Genomic DNA, 15,174 nt, shown 5'->3' with positions numbered 1-15,174 from the left:
GTCTAAAAATGTCTTTACTTAGATTTCACATGTTACTAATAGTGTGGTAGAACACAAGATTTTAAATTCAAAACAATAGCTGAATTTTAAGGTATTACTTATTGCCGTTTTATGAGTAGCATTATGAGAAAAGAATCATTATGAGAAGCTCAAGGCTAGTATCATGTTTGTTATTTTTTAGGTTACCTCTTTTTCTCCATTGAACGTCTCTTTATGCTTGTTGATACAAAATTTCACCAAGATATTTAGTACTGTGAGTGTTTCTCTACATGTGCTTTTAAAAAATTCATTCTGTTGGGAATCTGAGCTGTTCAATCTGAGAAAGAAATCACATCAAAACGATAAAGCAGGTTTTTATTGTTTTTTATTTTAAGATTTCCAGGTAGATTTGGCTAACTTACCCAACCATATCTGTTGTATAAGTGGACCTTTGTTCCTTACAGCAAAAGATGTATATTCTATTTCTGTTAGGTCTTTTATAAATTCCCAAAGTCTGTGAGTAAAACTTTCCTACCTGTCAAATATTCACATCTAACACTAGCCTTAGAAACAAAAAAGTTAAACCCCAAGAATACCCCATCTTTAACTATCCACTGCTCCCATTAAATATAATTATCATTTAAAAACTGTATTCAATAAAAAAAATACTGTTCAATATTTTTCATTATTTTCTCATCTTTAGGACTTTTAGGACAAAGATATATTACTCCTGAATGATTAATGTGTTAAAGATTTTAAAGTATGTGTTATATTTTTTAATGTTCATTTATTTTTGAGAGGGAGAGAGAGAGCAAACTGGGGAGGGACAGAGAGATGGGGGGGCAGAGGATCTGAAGCAGGCTCTGTGCTGACAGCAGTGAGCCCAATGTAGGGCTCAAAATCACAAACCCTGAGATCATGACTTGAGCCGAAGTTGGATGCTTAACTGCTTAACTAACTGAGCCACCCAGGCACCCCAAAGTGTGTGTTACTTTATACATATATGCATAAAGTAAATATATATATAATATATATATTATATATATAATATATATAAAGAAATTATATATACATATATATGTATATATATATTTTCTTTATATATATATATATACGTACACACACACACACACACATATATATATATATATATATATGTATGTATATAATTTCTTTCTTTATTTTGAGAGAGCACAAGCAAGGGAGGAGCAGAGAGAGAGAGAGAAAGTATCCTAAGCAGACTTCATGCTGTCAGGTTGGAGCCCAATGTGGGGTTCGAACTCGCAAACCATGAGATCATAACCTGAGCCAAAACCAACAGTCAGATGCTCAACTGACTGAGCCACCCTGGCACCCCTGTGTATTATGGTATTATTTTTAATAGCAGTGTCAGTCTGTATTATTCACATTATACCTAGAACCCTAACTTATGACTAGTATTGGCTTTGTGTTTTCGTGAAATTACTCTCATTATTTAATAAATTATTTGAAGGATGCAACCATTAGTTTTAATGTTTTTAGAGATTTTTATTTGTGAATAGATTTTTAATAAACTTGATGATGAGAATGAGAGTTGTTAGTGAAATTGCACTTATTTATTATTATATTGCCAGAATCACATCTTTCATGACCTAACATATAGCCATTAATAATGTAAACAGCATGGCATATAACACATATAATTTAGAATGAGAAAGATACAAAGGAGTTTAAAAACCTAAATATGTTTTCAACACATTTTGTAATAATAATGATTAAATATTGGTAGGTGCATTAGTAGAAATTTCATTATATTTATTAAAGCACATTGGTTCTATCATTTAAATTATATCTGGAAATCACTTTGAGGTAGTGTGTTTATTTTATCTCTTTATTTGACCATTTCCCTATCCAATCCCCATCATCGCTCTCCATTCCTCTAGCACCATTAATCTGTTTTTCATTGGTACAAGAAGGGTATGTGGGAGGGCAAAAAACAGAAATTGCCTCTATGACATCTTAATTAACATTTTCAGATTCTACTTGTGATGGAAGAGACAAGTAAGAAAGCAGAAATGATAAATTGGCTTTCAAAAATCTGAAAGAAAAGACTAACTTAAAAGAGGTTTCTACTGAGGGGCCCCTGGTGGCTCAGTTGGTTAAACGTCCAACTTTAGCTCGGGTCATGATCTCAAGGTTCATAGTTTAAGCCCCACATTGGGCTCTCTGCTGTCAGCATGGAACCTGCCTTGGATCCTCTGTTCCCATCTCCCTCTGTTCCTCCCTTGCTTGCTTTCTCTCTCAAAAATAAATACATGTTAAAATTTTTTTAAAAAGAGGTTTCTACTGGAAGGAACCTTCATGTACTATTGGTGGGAATGGAAATTAGTGAAGACACTGTGGAAAACAGTATGGAGGTCCCTCGAAAAATTAAAAATATAAATGCCGTATGATCCAGGTATTCACTACTGGGTATTTCCTCAAATAAAACAAAAACATGAATTCAAAAAGATACATGCAGAGGAGCCTGGGTGGCTCAGTGGTTAAGCATCTGACTTCAGCTCAGGTCATGATCTCATGGTTTGTGAGTTCTAGCTCTGCATGGGGTTCTGTGCTGGCAGTGCAGAGCCTGCTTTGGATTCTCTCTCTCCCTCTCTCTCTGCCCCTCCCCTGCTCACACTTGCTGTCTCTCTCAAAAATAAATAAGTAAACTAAAAAAAAAAAAAAAAAGACATATGCACCCCTATGTGTACTGAAGCATTATTTATAATAACCAAGATATGGAAGCAACCCAAGTGTCCACTGATAGATGAATGAATAAAGAAGATGTGATATATGCATATAATGAAATGTGTACACCATAGCAAAGATATATAGAGCTATAGAAAAGGACAAGATCTTGCCATTTGCAACAATGTGGATGAACCTAGGGGATATTATGCTAAGTGAAATAAGCCAGACTGAGAAAGACAATTACCATATGCTTTTACTTATATGTGCAATCTAAAAAAATGAATAAATCAATATACAAATTTAAAGCAGAAACAGACTTATAAATGCAGAAAACAAACTGATGGCTGCCAGAAGACAGGGTTGGGGGAGAATGGGCAAAATGGGTTAAGGGGAGTAGGAGGCTTCCAGTTATAAACTGAATATGTCACAGACGTAAAAGGTACAGTGCAGAGAATATAGGCAATGGTATTGTAACAGAGTTGTATGGTGACAGATGGTAGCTATACTCGTGGTGAGCATAGCATAATGTATAATATCGAATGGCAATTTGAAATATGATGTAACATTGTGTGTCAGTTACGCATCAATCAAAAAAATAAAAGAAGAGGTTTCTACTGGCTAGGGAAAAAGAGTCATCTGGGACACAGAGCAGTGGGGACTATGTGTATGTTACAAGGCAGCACCCATCTGAGATGACAAGGCCCTAAGAGGAGAATGGTAAAATTATTCAACAAGGTAGGCTTTAGCCTTTCTAAGCTTGAGGAAAAAATCCAGTGTTTCCAGAATGTTCTTAAACCAGTGGAGATTTGCCAATCCTGAAGAGGACAGAAATAATTGAAGATACAGATGACTAAAGATAAAGGAACACTTTCCATCCTACCAACCCGTACCTACTTTTTAACTATACACTGTTTTCACAGAAGTTATGTCTTTGAATACTAATTGCAAAGCATGAGAGAACTGCATGTTTCAAGTTACTCATACCATTATTTTTATTGTATAATTTATTTTATAAAAGGTAACACTAGCAGCATCCTATGGCAAAAATGCAAAATTCAAGTACTTCTGTTCACTTAAATTTAAAATTTTTTTTTTCAACGTTTATTTATTTTTGGGACAGAGAGAGACAGAGCATGAACGGGGGAGGGGCAGAGAGAGAGGGAGACACAGAATCGGAAACAGGCTCCAGGCTCTGAGCCATCAGCCCAGAGCCTGACGCGGGGCTCGAACTCACGGACCGCGAGATCGTGACCTGGCTGAAGTCGGACGCTTAACCGACTGCGCCACCCAGGCGCCCCTGTTCACTTAAATTTAGTAAAAAGATCATTTATAGTGTTTGGGCTGAGAAGACCACATCTCAAATCTTACCTCTGTTGCTGTTAACATCAGTGCCTTATATAAATCCTTTATAATCTCAGAACTAGTTTCTCTACTCTTAAAAATTATAATAATTCCAAAGTCTCTCACTTGTGTTGAGAATAAAGTGACTTAGTGCATAATTTATCAACTTCATTAGGTTATCATAAGTAGTCATGAAGCTATATAATTGTAGAGAATTTCAATAATGAAAGACCTATTGGTATGAGAGTAAGTTTCCTTTAAAATCATTAGGGGAAAAAAAAACCACTATATTCATAGATGTAAATGACTTATGAAGAAATACTTAATTACTAATATAGTACATGCTTTTTAAATGAAAATATTTTCAGTATTTACTTAAATATGATTCCAAAATTATCAGAATTTTATGTTTTATTGATATAATGAATCATATCATATGTAAAGTGTGAAAGTTCAATAAAGTTTCAAAAAATCTCTCTATTTTCATGAAAAATATAAGAAGCTCAGCTAGTTGCATTATCAGAATCAGTGTAGTACTGGACACATTTTACACCCATTGTTAAATTCATTAAATCACAATGTTGTATATATTATAACCGAACACCTCAAAATTTTAAAAAATCATAAAATCACAAGTGATTTTAAGAAACTACATTTGGATCAAAATTTTTGGTGGATGACTATAACTTTAGGTTATTTCATAAAACAACATGTAAATATATTTGACATAATAACTTGATCAAATAAAATTTTATAACTAGTTGAGCCGTGATTTTAAAATAGTTATTGTGAGCTACATACCACACTGTATTATATTGTATAAGAAGTATATATGAAGAAAACAGTTTTCTTGAGTCATCAGTGCTATTTGTCTCTGAAACAGAACTTTTTCCTCTTAATTCAGCACTCAGCAGTACTGTGAACATATTGATCTGTAATCAACTGCTGACACAGTTATTTGGCTTAAGCCATATATTTACTGAACTGCAAACACAGCATTATGACAGGCATATATAAAACAGTTTTCTAGTACACACAAAAACTCATTGCAAACACTTTATCTAAGTGACAATTTTATCTACAGTTTTCTTTCTTCAATTTGTTCAGTAAAGGGTGTATATGTTAGTCACCATAAAAATAACATGTTGCTATAAATCATCTCCCAGAACAAAATTAATTTTATATTTCCTCATTTGTAATAAGGATCTTAATAAATTTTAAAAGCCAATGAATAGCACATATTCAATATAGCTTGACTGTAGAGGATTAGCATTTTGAGTATTAATTTATCAGCAATATATAAAAATAGTGGGGCAATTTTTCATATATCAGGGATTTTTAAAATTTAATTAATATTGTAAAAATTATTATAGATAAAATACTTTATAGTGCATTTGATATATGAAGTCACCATTCTTCAATATTTTAGCATACCACTAGGCTAATATAATGAAAAATTATTAAATGTAAAATGTAACTGTTTTAAGGAATTATACGCTCCTTACACAGTGTTTTACTTTGTATCATTGCTATTTTCTAAAGTTTATATCTAGAGCTGCAAAGCATATTTCTGTCTTGTGCCAAAACCATGCTTGGTGCTTAAGAGTTTAAAAAAGTAAAGAGAATATTTATATATATAGTACATGATGCCTTTTATGATATATATAAATATATACTATATATATATTGGTGTAAAGAAGACAAATTTTCAAAGGTTCTTTGGCCTTTGGCTGGTGTGCACAGTAAGCCAAACAACGACACTGGTTTTTGTGGCAGAGAAAAGGGTTTTATTTCAGGGCACCAAGCAAGGAAAAGGGAGAAGTTTTCGCAAATTCCTATCTCTGTTGGGTTGGGTTTATTTAAGGGTAGAGGGACAGGATGTGAAATATGTTGATATAGGCTATCGAGATAAGGGGAGATGGCACTCTTTCTGGGCCTGCACATTCAGGAATCATGCCACTTCATGGGAGGCATGTCCAAAAAATGGCAGAAGTAGCATGACAAAAGAGGAAAATCTCTGAGTGTATCCTCACCGAGGTTACTTTCCTTCACTCCTGGTCCCTTCTGCTCAACTGGAAGAATTCTTTCTTCCTGGTTTATTCATTTTTAATTGGTCTTATTGGTTCTGGGCCAACTTTGTGCAAAACAGGCCAATCTTTGTGCAAAAGGCCTATAAATCAATCAGGTGAACAGAGTTTTCTTAGGGCGGGATGATCAAGCATTTGTTGACTTAAATGTATTGGTTTCAGACACACTTGTATTTTCTTTTTCTTGATGCTCATGGAAGGCCTCCCAAAGGAAGAGCTGTAGGCTTTGGGTTTTACTTTGAATTCCATTTGTACAATGCAGAGAAGTACACGCCATTGTTGGGGAGGAAGATCTTCCTCTGCCTTATGGTCCTTCTTAGAATCAAATTGCTGGGAGACAGATTAATAGGAGAAAATTAAGTTTAATAGGCTTACATATGGGGAATTCAGATAGACATTCCAATGACAATGAGGCAATAGGAAGTTTATTAGAGCTAAGGAGATAGGTAGGGGCCTGAGGATACAAAGGAAAGAAAGCCCATTAAGAAAGAAGGTGAAAGGAGATGTTTGGAAAAACAAGGTTGTCCTATGATGCAGGTGAGTTCCTGGATAAAAGGGAGGATGGGTTAATAGCTCTCTTCCTGTTATAGGCTCTCCTTTTCAATGTAAATTTAGGCAGACGATGGGTAGGCCTAAATCTTTTTCTGCATGTGTTGAGGTTTCATTACTTTTAACTCTAAATAATCTTTATGTCAAAGTGGCCCATCTTGGGGCAGCCTGCCCTGGACCCCTGCACCATAAAGCAGGAAATGAATATTTGAGATTACTGAAATAAATGACATAATATTTTTAGCATTTCCTGGTCCTGACCATATTTTCTGCTATGTTTGCAACTCAAACAAGTGCATTATTATGAAATGGCCCATAGCTCAAATTTTTAAATGACATATCCAAGATAGTATTTTAAAGAGTGCTTCTTTCAGGAATGACAGTAAGTGCTGCTTAATTTTTGGAATGTGATACATGAGAAATATCAAAAGAAAATTATTCCAGAAGAAAACACTCACAATGCTAGATAATTACGTATTTAAAAAAAAAAAAATTCTGATAGGATAAAAAGTATTCCTGACCAGTTTGCAGAAAAATATGGGAACTTCTTGGAAACTAAAACCAAAATGAATTACAGGTTCAGAGATGTGAGTATGATGAAGGAGCATAAGGCAAGCTGAGGGAAAAGTACAGGCTAACAGCACCCCACCGCTGGGTGGGATATGCTTTCCTTGGACACTCCTGGCTGCCCAAGAACAAAGGGAAAAAAAACAAATGGTTGACCAATAGAGATCACAGTCATGCAGGACAGGAGTCTCTTTCAGTTTATGGATAACTTAGTAAACTTCAAGAAAAAGGCAATCTTATCCATAGCCTAATCTCCAGAAACCTTTAGATTCCATTTCCTGGAGCCCTAATATTGTTGCAGGATTTTTTACCACAATACCTGGGATTCATTGTCTTGCTGGTTTAAAGAATGAAGAGGTGGGCACAAAATGAGCAGCAGGCAAAAGTTTATTAGAGCATGAGTTTAGAAAATAAAAATAGTAGGAAAGCTCTCTTTACAGAGAGGGGACATTCGAAAGTGAATGCCCAAGGACTATAGACAAGGGTGCTTGTTTTATAAGGTTCTGATTGCCCCCCCATCCTTTCCCCCATGTTCCTTCTCAGGTTCTACCCTTATTGGATGGACAACTTTAGGTGCTGGGTTGTCCATTCCTGATTGGCTCGTTTCCATTGTATGAGGGTGATCTATGACCAAGTCATTCCTTGTAGATCATAGGTTTTATGGCCTACTTATTTTTAGTCAGGTCTTTGGTCAAATTCCTGAGGGAAGCCTGAGGGGGAGTAGGTAGTGTCTGTTACATTCTTAAGAGGGACCTTATACCTTGGCCGGGGTGGGGGTGGGGGTGGGGGGTGCTGTGGTCAGACACCACCAGCATTTTTCCAAAATATGTGTTTTTTCCCCACCCAGGAGCCTCAGGTCCTATCCCTTACCTCTCTGCCTATTTTATCCTATCTTTCCCTATTATAATATCACCCTCATCAAGATGTAAGTAGGGGTATAAGTGCTTGCTATGGTAGTGTGGGAAACAGAGGCAAATGAAAAATTAAATTCTGTTACTGCCTACAGCCCACTGACAAGTCTTTGAAACAGGTAAAGTGACCTTCTTCTAGGAGCTCAGCTGCCTCAATGATGACACTTTGCTAGGGGCGAAAGAGAATCTTGGCTTAACAACCTGACCCCCATGCCCCACCCCCCCCCCCCACCCCTGGATCCTGTGAGTCTCTTTAAACATGTAAAAATTCTTTTGCAAACCTCTTTTGTCTTTAACCCCCAAGTATATGTTGGCAATCATACTCCAAGCTTATGGCCCCTGATATATATCTGAAGGGTCTCATGACTGAGGTTTTACTAAACAGTAATAAATGACATTTTCCTAACAGCTAGACCCTCAAGGTCCTGGAAACCTTGCTTCCAAAATTCCTTAGAGACTTACACTTGTCCCTAGCCCCCTCCCAACCTGAAGGTATATAACCAGCCACTCTTTACAACCTCAGTGCAGCTCTTTCTGCCTACAGGTCCTGTCCCCATGCTTTAATAAAATCATTTTTTATCATAAAAGACATCTTCAAGAATTCTTTCCTGGTCATTGTTTCCAAACCACCATCTCCCCAAAACCCCATCAAGTGGACACTGAAACTGGAGTATCTACATATCTCTGCTGCCCTTGAAACTACATTTTATGCCCAGCACAGGTGGTGTATGAGGTATTGCAGGGGAATCACGTGAAGCCTAGCACTCAAGTAAATGACACATAATCCAACAATTCTAGGGGTGAAAACATCCCATAGATAAATTAGGAAAACAAAACACTCCACAAAAGGACCATAATTACCTTGTTTCTAAGTGGAAGCAGAGAGGAGAGAAAATAAAAATTTCCCTACAAATTCATAATTACAAACTTATATTCACCTGAGTGAACCTAAAATTACTTTAGTGACCTAAGTTTCAAAATGAAGGTTCTAGTTTAAATGGATTCAATTTATAAATACATAATTTGTGACAGTAAACACAAATAATTTTTTGAGATGCAATATATTTCCAGATATCTTTAAGCAGTACCAAGTGATGCATTACATAATGAAAAATAAATTTAAAAGTTAACTTAAAAGTTACCATGTCCAAAAATCAGAAGTAATATAAGTCATAGATATATAAGCATAGGGCAAGATCAGACTGCTAAGGAATAAAGATAATGGAACAATTTTGATACTGCATATAAAATACAAATGTGCAATATGTTCAAAAAATAAAAGTGCACATCAAAAATATGATGATGATGTAGCCTACAATTAAACAAAAAGATAAGGCAGAACTTTAAGGGTCAAATAAATTTCTAAAAAGTAAAAATATGAGAAAGAATTTCAAATAAATTTTTAGAAATTAAAAATATAAGAAGATTACACACTAAATACATGGTTTTAACTGGAGATTGACCAGAATTGGAAATTAAATTAATAAAACTGACATTACAACTGAAAGAATTAAACATAATGATGTTTATATAAAAAATTAATATAAAGAAGTTAAATATAATGATGCAAATTGTAAAAAAATAAAAAATGAAAACATTAAACAGAGGGGGAAAAGCCCAGAGGATTTTAAACATCTAATCGGATTCTGAGAAATTACATAGATACTTGGGAAGAGATGGTATTCAAAAATACGAGGGTGTGTATATTCCAGAATTGATAAAAATCACAAATCAAGAAGCCTAAATAATTTTAAGCAAGTTTAAACTAAAGAAAACCTATTTCTAAACCTGCTAATAGATATTTGAAAAATGATATAGTTAAATCAACTTTAACTTAATTTAATTTAGGGGATGCAGTACTGCAAATGTAGACAATTTAATGAAAATATATCTGAAAGGGGGATATTTAAAGGAAAGCTTCATACAATTATTGCTTGACCCTTATCAAAATGTATTATTGAAATGTATGGCATGTCTGAATGGAGAAGTCTTTCTTGAATCAGACAGCTGAGAAAGGGGAAATAATGCAAATCTATTCTTCATCCTTTTTAATATGGCATGCAGAATGGGAACCTTTAGAATTGCCTAAGCCCACTCAAGTAGTTAATTTAAAACAACATAGGACACTACTGGGGGTAGGGAGGGAATGGCAATCAGGAAATTTCAGCTAATTAATTAGCCAGAACTAATTACAGGAAATGTCTGTTAAGTACACCACACTAAATGGAGCCTCTGGGAAAAGTCTGTTACTGACATTCACCATTTATTGCTGGAATTTGATGCAGTTTCAAGACATGTGCCATTTGAAAGGGATTTGTTGGCTTGTTATTGGCTTTTCATTGAAATATCTTCTATTACAGAAGAATATACATATTGTAAGCTGAAATAACCCTCATGTCTTAGGTTATAACAAATTCTATTCCCACAGGAATGGAAATGCAAATTTCCCTCACTAGGTGGAAACAATGTATTCAAGAATACACAGCATTGGTGACCACTGGAGTATCAGACAGTAAATGAATTGGTGGTTGCTCTGCCTTTTGGCTGGGTCAACATAAGATCCCCTTCAGGAGTAACCTAATCTCATAGCCAAAGGGACCACTTACCATGAACAGTTACTAGAAGATGCCAAGCACCTTGGTTTACAGAAGGTAGATCAAATGTGGTTAATTGGTACTTGGTCGTAAAACCAATGCCTTGCAAATAGTTGACAGTTGCTTTTTGAATGGAAAGGGAAAAAAAAAACATAGATTCACACAACGGGTATAACAAAGATTGGTGTTTCTTGACACATTAAGAATTGGATAACAACAATGTAATGTAGGTTTTTAGTGATTCTTGGGCAGTAGCTAGTAGATTGATAAAATGTCAAGTGTTTTGTTATGATAAACTTTATGGAATTGGAAAGAGAAAATCAAATGTAAGTAAAAAATATCAAATAATCATGTTGATGGCCATTAAAATTTAGAAGGAGATAGAAACTAAGCAGATGCTTTTTTTTCACTGTTTGGAAATTGTCCCATGGGGACATAAGATAAGTGATCCTACAAACATTCGATAAATGCATGTATCTTGTAATTTTTGTCAGAAGTTCACAATATAACTAACAATTGCTTTATTTACTAACAAGATCATTAGTGATTAAACGCATCTACAGATTGCCTAGTAAAAGATCTTGGTCAGACCACAGCTGTCAGGAAATTCATGGAGAAATCCATTTCAGTATAACAAGGCAATATAAACAGTACATATGGCAATGCCCACAAGAGACTTAAGGTCCATTTTTAACTGAGTTTATTTATTTTTGGTAGAGAGAGCGTGAGCAGGGAAGGGAGACACAGAATCCAAAGCAGGCTCCAGGCTCTGAGCTGTCAGCACAGAGTCCGACACAGGGCTCGAACTCACAAACTGCGAGATCATGACCTGAGCCAACGTTGGACACTTACCCAACTGAGCCACCCAGGCACCCCTTAACTGAGTTTAATTTATTCCCCAATCCAAGACAATGTGGGTTATGAGCAAAGTTTCCTCTTGTCTGGAAAGCCAGAAGATACTAACGCAACTCAAACTAATGTATTTGCAATGATTTTAGTCCAATTCATGATTGGTAACTGCTATTTGGTGTGTATTTCTGTTGTGATTTAAGAGATTAATTTGATTGATTTAATAAAACATAATATTCATTGGTGATCAGATGAACTGGGAGATTGAATTTAAATCCCCACAGCCTATTCTTCTAACAGAAGCTATCAGCCAAACAAGCAAGTAAAGTCAGTTAACAATCATTTAATTGTATATTGAATCAACTTTTCATAAAGTTCAAATTTTTATGGTGGAAGGAAGTTTAAAAAAGCAGTCATCTTGGGGCAGAGTTGTGAAACCACTTGTGCTTATGTATCTTGAAATGTATCTTAAATGTATCTTGAAAGCAATATCTGCACCCCGTTGGAAGATAGTAATCAGTATGCATCCTATTACCTATTTTGTTTTATAAGTAGTGTGCAGGGGCCATGACAAGCAGCCTCAAGATGGGCCACTTTGCTATAAGGATTACTGTGAGTTAAAAGTAATTAAAGCCCAGCAGATACAGACAGGGCTCTCTGCCTACCTATCTACCTAAATTTACATTGGAAAGGAGAGCCTATAATAGAAAGAGAGCTATGATCGGAGAATCTCTTTTACTTAAGGAACATACCTGCATAATAGGGCAATCTTGTTTTTCCAAACATCTCCTTTCACTTTCTTGCTAATAAGCTTTCTCCCCTTTGTGTCCTCAGGCATCTACTCCTCTCCTTAGACTTGCTGTTGCCTCATTGTCTTTGAAATCTTCTATGTGGATTCCCCATGGTACACTTATTAAATTTGATTTTCTCATATTAATCTGTCGCATGGAAATTTGATTCTAAGTCCAGCTATAAGGACCGTAAATCAGAGGAAGGTCTTCCTCCCCAACAAGTGTAAAGGATGCAGAAAAAACGGTAATAAACAATTTAGAAACAGAATCAGCAAGATGGACTCTGAAGGACAGACTTAATTTACAAGTTGACTGGACAGTGTTTCTGCTCATCAAGGACTGCTACTGAGTCTTGGTCAAGATAAGGACCAATTGGTTTACTAAGGGTACATTATGAGGTATATAAAATTCAAAACTCCCCTGGCAGTACCCAGGGCAAAGTTTGCTTACTGATAGAGTATAGATTATATTTAGTATAACTGATGAGTATGAACTATATTGTGAAATAAGACAGGCAAATAAAAGAGAAATAATTGATTAATAGGTACATAAAAATGCATAGCTGTGATTATTTCAGCTTTCTATATTGTCAAAAGTCCACAATGATACTTTGTATATTTTCCAATAATTTCACATCCAACCTGTCCACCTCATTTCACCAGTATAGTGACATTCTTCACTGGTTTAGTGTTCACTAGGACATGAGTAAATGTTTATGGTATATTATCATTAATTTGTCTTGAAAATAATGTGTGAACCAGCTCCCTTGATCACAAACCTCTTTTGTTTTACTATGTCTTTACTTAACTGCTTCTGCTCAATTTGTTAATTTGTATTATTCACATACATCAATTATTGGTATGTAGGGCCATAATTCTCTTGTGTGGGGATATATTCTTTTATTTAATCAATTTGATCTCTTTTCCCTTTACACTGCATTCCTTACAATTATTTTCTTATAGATTTCCTATCTGACTTGTATTTTATGCATGCTCAAATCTCTATAGGTAGGAAGGCTTTGATTTATTTACATTTCTCATTCAGTTCTTGTTTCAGGGTGACTTCTATTCTTTTACATAATTCCAGGTTATGCTATTATATGATTTTAGATATTTAGTAATGTCATTCCTTTAATCAATATTTTACCAAACATTAAAATTTCTATTTTTCGGGGCGCCTGGGTGGCGCAGTCGGTTAAGCGTCCGACTTCAGCCAGGTCACGATCTCGCGGTCCGTGAGTTCGAGCCCCGCGCCAGGCTCTGGGCTGATGGCTCAGAGCCTGGAGCCTGTTTCCGATTCTGTGTCTCCCTCTCTCTCTGTCCCTCCCCCGTTCATGCTCTCTCTCTGTCCCAAAAAAAAATAAAATAAAACGTTGAAAAAAACAATTTCTATTTTTCACATTTCCTATAAAAATTATTTTCTAAAAATACAGGTATATCTTAGACCGAGTAACTTGTAGAGTGAGTTCATGATAGACATCATAATATGAAAACAGACTATAATAATTAAATATTTTATTTATATCATATAGAATGTATGTTTTCTCTTTGATGTATTGTTCTTTGGTTTATAGAGTTGATCTAAACTTTATTTTTGAAGGATCTCTAATTGATAACAGATATAAGCCTGATATTAATCTAAATAGATCAAAGAAATAAAAATCCATCATTGGGGGATGGATTTGGGAAATTCAACATAGGCCATTTACTACCAACGGTTAAAGAGATGAATTTGGAAAAATATTCAGTCTTCTTTCCCTCCCTTCTTCCCTTCTTCCTTCTCTACTTCCATCCCTTCCTACTGTAAGGCTTAAATTCTAGTGTAGGGCTAACCTGTAGCCTTGAGAAATAACAGCTTTGTTTTGACACTGTAGGTTAAGAGATAACAGTCTTGTCCTATCAATCAAGGGAACAAAAGTTCAAGGAAAATCAACTGGATTAGTGTTTGATTGGATTGGGGCAAGGGCATGTCTGAACTGTTTCCACCCCCATCTGGGAACTATTTCTTTGTTCTGTTCCCAGGTGATGATAAGACCATGTGGTCGGCTCTAAAAACTCTGTACCCGGCTGTTCAAGGCTGCACTCTGATCGGTTGGCCTTGCCTCTCATTACAATAAACTTTGTTGTGACTGTCACTGATGCCCATAGCATTCTGTTTCAGGAGTCGTGTGGATGCAACACTACTTCTTTCCTTTCTTCTTCCTATTTTAAAATTCAAGCTACATAAATTATTCGGGAATATAATCCTTATGTAAATACTGGAAATCTTTTTTTTCCTGTGCATCCTGTGTGCACAAGATCTCTGTATGAAAAAGTGTATATAGGTATATGGCCACCTACCTTGTTCCAAGTAGCCTGCATTTCTGGGACTGTCTCCTAAGTGTATGCAGTAAAAAGAGATATGGCCCAAAATTATATATCACTGAAAAAAATATAGGAGGTAGAAGTACAGTATGTGCATATGTCCTAGTGGTTATCATTACCTACTGGTGCATATCTCACTTGGGCATAGGTTTTTTCCTCAGAGATTCAATGAAAATTTTGGCTCTCATTTTTGTTTTGTTTTAAAAATAGATTTCAGGGGCGCCTGGGTGGCTCAGTCGGTTAAGCGTCCAACTTCAGCTCAGGTCATGATCTCACGGTCCGTTAGTTTGAGCCCCACGTCAGTCTCTGTGCTGACAGCTCAGAGCCTGGAGCCTGCTTCCAATTCTGTGTCTCCCTCTCTCTCTGCCCCTCCCCTGCTCATGGTCTGTCTGTCTCTGTCTCTAAAATAAATAAACATTAAAAAATAAATA

The sequence above is a fragment of the Prionailurus bengalensis genome, chromosome A1, assembly GCF_016509475.1.
Source record: "Prionailurus bengalensis isolate Pbe53 chromosome A1, Fcat_Pben_1.1_paternal_pri, whole genome shotgun sequence".
Taxonomy (NCBI): domain Eukaryota; kingdom Metazoa; phylum Chordata; class Mammalia; order Carnivora; family Felidae; genus Prionailurus; species Prionailurus bengalensis.
The sequence above is the reverse complement of the archived record's forward strand: the minus strand, read 5'-3'. Positions refer to the sequence as shown.